Consider the following 6,000-nt stretch of genomic DNA (forward strand, 5'->3'; position numbering starts at 1 on the left):
TCCTCAACTCATCTACACCAAAGCTAAGTCATACCATATCATTTCCATAATAAATAAGTACAAATGGCTCTCTGTGACCTCCTAGATAAAATATCACATTCTCTCTTTTATGTTTAATTCCCTTCACAACACACTTTTGTAAACCTTCCTACTCTCTCCCCTTCTATATACTCTATAATTGAATGATGTTGACCTCCTTGCTATTCTTCCTTCAATGCACTCATCTTTAGGCTCTCTGTCTTTTCAACTGCAATGCTCAGGTTCCTCATCTCTGCTTCCTGGTTCCCTTCAAGAATCATTTCAAACCCTGCCTTTTCAGGCAGATCTTCCCATTCCTCCTTCATTCCCCTCCACCAGCTGCTTTCCTTTGAGATGACCTTCAATACCCTCTGCATCTTTCTTGTATTGATATAATTATTTACACACATACATATATATTATTTACTATATAGGTATACTTTTTCTCACATTAGAATGTGAGCTCATTGATGAGGTGTGCTAGGCTGCATTTTAACTTTCTGTATCTTTCCAGCACAGTACTTGACAGAGATAAATCCATAATAATTTCTTTGTTGATTTACTGACCAAAAAATGGTTTAGCAATTGGCAAGAATTAGAAAGGCCAACCAGAAAACTGTTTTTGTGATCCAAGAGTTAGCTGAGGAGATCTTGAATCAGGCGTCTAGTGAAGCTTGCTTGACCTGACTCACTGATTGTTAAATCTTCCGTCAGAGTATTTACAACTCAGAAATCAGCAAACATTATAAAATCAGTCTTCATTTATGGTTTTGGTGATTGTCTAGATTTAAGAACATAATAGGGAAATTGTAGATAAGGCTGATGATACTTAAAAGGGGGTCAGGAATCCCTCCCTCACTCCCCAAGACAAATAGTTCTTAAGCATTTACCAGCACACCAGCTTGGATTATGGAAATGTCTATGGAAATCAAGAGGATGGAACAAATGGGACATTCCAAATTAATAAAGAAATCAATTTTTTTGCTGCAATCTTCGTGGTCAAAATTTACTTTTATGATTTTGATACTGAAGAATGAAAGTAATATCGACAGAGATGAGGGTGAGATAGAGAAGTTGAGAATGAAGACTAATTTGGAAGATGTTCAAATAGATGTTCAAGTTATCTTGGATATATTATTGGGGTGAAGGACTAAGCGATAATTGAATCCAGCCCCTTATTATGCAGACTTAATGTATAGAGTCTCCAAAGCAAATATTATCAATGGGGCAGCTGGGTAGCTCAGTAGATTGAGAGTCAGGCCTAGAGACAGGAGATAGTGGGTTCAAATCTGGCCCCAGACACTTCCCAGCTGTGTGACCCTGGGCAAGTCACTTGACCCCCATTGCCCACCCTTACCACTCTTCCACCAAGGAGCCAATACACAGAAGTTAAAGGTTTAAAAAATTTTATCAAATAATTTTTTTCTAGTATCCAAAAACAATAGTCTGATACATCATCATCTGATACAGGGATTGACCCTGGTCTATCAATTGTTATTCTAGTAGAATATGGACTTGATAAGTCTTCACAATAAAACTAGTCATTGGGTTCCCTCTACTGATCAGAGATTTTTCTTTACTCACTCACCCACTGACTTATCATCACCATCACATCCCTAACTTTTGTCTACATTCTATTCAGTTTGGGGCATTTTGCTGATCTTCAATATCTAAAAGTGATATCACATGACTATTGTCCTTGATGCTTGACAGAATAATTGGTTGAATTCGATTGATTTGAATTATTCATCCCTTTTAACACTACTATGAAATTGGCAGAGGTGGATTTCATTCCAGGGTTCCTAATTCACTTCTCCCCCTAGGAATTTATATTTTTTTTTGATTGGGTCCTGAATTCTAGCTAAGAGAATACCTCTGTTTGGATATTAGCATAAATTTCCAATATGACATTTTTGTCACAGATATTTGACATATAGATCAGCCTATCTCCTTATTTGATGGGCTTTAGTATATGCTGGTCACCTTGATCTTGTTTGAATTAAAGTTATTTTTTTTTAATTTATGTAAGAGCAAGGATCTAGTTTGTTTTCTGCAATTATCTACATTATGTGTTTGGTTTATAATTCTCCCATTAATCAAATAATGGGGGAAAAACTATTGGTTTCTATTCTTTGTTTTGTTCATAATCATGTGAACTTAAAACCTCTTAAATCTCAGTAATGCATCTATATGGAATTTATTGTGAAATATGCAGTATGATCCTTTTGAAATACAATTTCTGTCAGTTTCTCCAGTCCTGGTTGAATGGGGTTTTCTACCCCAAGAAGATTCAGTGATTTGGCTGAGTAAACTTTGCATGCTATATTGAATTGTTACCAGACATTATTTACATAGTCTGTTGTACTTATCTATATTTCTACTTTCTGTTGTTTACCCAATGTTTTAGTAATTATTCTTTCCTAATATTTTGGATTTGATATTTGTAGACCTTTGTGACAATATTTTTAAAATATTTATTTTGAAGTCCCAGAGCTTTCATTTCTGTAGATGAATTTTGCTATATTTTGTTCAGTTATTTTAATGAACTTTATAATTTGATTTTTATATCACCAAATATATAATTTAGATGATGAAACATTTTTAACTATGCCAATGCAGCCCAATCACAAGAACAATAAATAGTCCTAAAATTAATTTTATTTTGCTAATTCCATAAAGTAGATTTTACAATTGTATTTTTGTATGTTTTGGGTCTTGATAGATTAACACTTGAATATTTGGTATATTTTCTAGTTATCTTTTATAATATTTCCCTATTTCTCTTTCATCTCATTAGTAATAGAGAAAGAAAAAAACACATCCCTAGGCTTATTGTATATGCTATTACTTTAATAACATTATTGATTATTTATATTATTTTTAAATGTTTCTTTGGGACTATAATTAAACAATTATCTAGTCAGAAAAAAGTCTTTTGCCTTCCCTCAGTTTCTCTTTCTCTTTATTGTCTTATCATTATGGCTAGCCTTTCTACAGATGTTAAAAATAATATAGACTGTGAATATATTTATTTATTCTTTCTATAAAAATGTTCTAGTATTTGTCTATTGAAACAATTCTCATTCTAAATTTTAGGTACGTTGCTCAAATTATAGAATGTGGAAGGAATAGTACTTCCATTCCTAACCTTTTAAATTTTTACTATTTTAATCATGAATTAATATTTTATTTAAAAATGATTTTTCTTAATCTATTGTCATAATCATGTGATTTTCACTCTTGTTCCAAATAAGATTTATTATATAATTTTATTTACATTTCTGGTATAAATGTAATCTCATAATACAGAATAAATTTTATACAACACTGATATAATCTTTGCTCATGTGATATTCAATATATTTCTGTCAATCATGGGTTGGTTGGGTTTTGTTTCATACTTTGATAAGATGCCTTCTTTCTCCATACTTTTAATTCATGCATACATATGTGTGTATATCATTGAGTTGTTCATCAAAGAATTGGAATAAATTGTTTATTTATCTATGTCTACTTTTTGCTCCTTTTCTCTATCATTCTTGCCCTCTTATCACATTATTAATTCTAACATTTCATATTTGTAGTTTTGGTGGTGTTGTTTCAGTTGTTTTTAATAATATTCAGTTCTTTCTCAGCCCATTTGGGATTTTCTTGGCAGAGATCCTGGAGTAGTTGGCCATTTCCTTCTAAATATCTATAATTATCGATTAGATAACTGCGAGCTTCTTGAAAGTAGATACCTAATCTGTTTGGTGTGTTCTTTATTTCTCCAATACTTATTTGCACCAAATAAATACTTAATGCATCCTTTTTTAGTATATTCAGTCATTGCATTTAATTACTCAGTTTTGTAGTATGTAGTATGAAAAAAAAAAACTGCACCTGGAATTCATGACAAGAATTTCCTAGATGATGAAAGTCCTTCTACCAAAGACCAGCCCTCTTCCTGCAATATATGGCCTCAGTGAATTGCTAGAGGACTTTCTCTCTCTCTCTCTTTCTCTCTCTCTCTCTCTGTCTCTCTCTCTCTCTCTCTCTCTCTCTCTCTCTCTCTCTCTGCTACACACACACACACACACACACACACACACACACACACACACACACACATACAGAGACACACACACTATACAAAAATACATGTCAAGTCAAACTGATTGTCTTTTTTTCAATCCTTATTGTTTTTGACCTCTCTGCAGTTTTTGACACTATTACACTCATCTCCTTCATACTGTTCTCTGTCTGTTTTTTTAGGACACCATGACTCCCTCTCGGTTCTCTTTCTGTTCATCTGACCACTCCTCTTCATTCTGTTGTTAAATAGACCTCCATGTCATGCCCACTAAACATTTGTGGCCCATGGGGGTCTGTTCTCTGCCCTCTTCCCTTTTTCATTCATATGTTTACCTTGGTGATCTCCTCAACCCCCATGAATTTAATTGTCCTCTTAATGCTTTTGATTCACAAATTTACTTCTCTATCCCTAACCTCTCTGTTGAATGTTAGCCAAGCATTTCCAACTTCCTGTTAGACATCTTGATCTAGATATCCTATAGACATTTTAAACTCAGCTTACCCAATATTGGACTCATTATCTTTCTCTCCAAATCCTTCTTTCTCCCTAACATCTCCCTTATTGTGTAGTGAACAGGTTGCTGGCACTGGAGTCTGGAAGTTATGAGTCAGACACCAGCTACCTATATGATCTTGGACAAGTCACTTAACATTTGTCTTACTTTCCTCAACTATAAAATACGGATAATTATAGCACAAAAACCCAGGATTGTAAGAATCAAATGAGTTATCATTTGTAATATTCTTCCATCATACCTTATAAATAAGCACTAAATATTTATTGAGCAGCACACACTAATAGATAGATAACAGGTATATATGTGGGTTTGTATATATGTATGTGCATATGCACGAATGTAAGTGTATATATGTATGCACTTACATTTGTGTAACATAATGGAAACAGAATATATGATTTCATTGGTATAGAAGTCTACAAATTTGGTTGGACTTGCTAAAAATATAGAGGATTATTGGAAATAGGTTCAATGATCTGAGAAGAATAATTCCTTGTTTTGAGGAGGGAAATAGCACTACCAATGGGATGAATTAGGACAGCTAATTAGGACGGGAAGCAGTTTTTAAATTAATTTGGATGGAAATGGGAATCCAAAAATCAGAAGAGGGAGAGCATTTCAGGCCCAGACTGTGAAAAGATACTAAGCCCAAGGTAAAAACTACTTCCCAGATAGAGGAAAGGAAGTGCTCTTGATGGCTATGAAAAGAGACACAATTTTTTTTCCTTAAAAGAATCAAAGCATCTTTATTTTCTCTTCTCAATTAGTCTCACATTTAATACAAAACTATATTTTTCTCTAATCTTAAATATCTATGCTATGGAAGACCATTTTACCTTCATAGTTACTTACTAGAGATGACAAAATTGTGTTTGTACTCATGAAATTTATTATTTTTGTTTGGTTTGATTTTAATTATATGGAAAAAGAGAAAAATATGCTTTCATCTCTAAATATGGAAAGAAAGCTAAAAGTCTAAACTCTAATGCAGTACAATAAAAGGATCATGCATGCTTCTAACTTCAGGAATGGATGATATTCAGAATTCATTCTCAATTTGTTTGCAATTGAGAACAGTTTAAAAAATTAAAAATATTAAGATTATTTTACCTTCACCACAGTTCCAGGTAGAAAGCAGAAAAATGTTTAGGAATGTACAATTATGATATCATCAAGCTAGAATTGGAATGGCCTATCGAAGCCATGTAGTTCTTTCATACTCCTCATTTTAAAGAAGGGGAAAGTGAGACCTGGAATTTAATGACTTGCCCCTGGCAAAGGATTTCTCTGTTCTTCCTCCCTCCCTCCCTCCTTCCCTCCCTCCTTCCCTCCTTCCCTCCCTCCTTCCCTCCCTCCCTTCCTCCTTCTCTCCTTCCCTCCCTCCCTCCCT

This window comes from Gracilinanus agilis, chromosome 4, assembly GCF_016433145.1.
Source record: "Gracilinanus agilis isolate LMUSP501 chromosome 4, AgileGrace, whole genome shotgun sequence".
NCBI lineage: Eukaryota > Metazoa > Chordata > Mammalia > Didelphimorphia > Didelphidae > Gracilinanus > Gracilinanus agilis.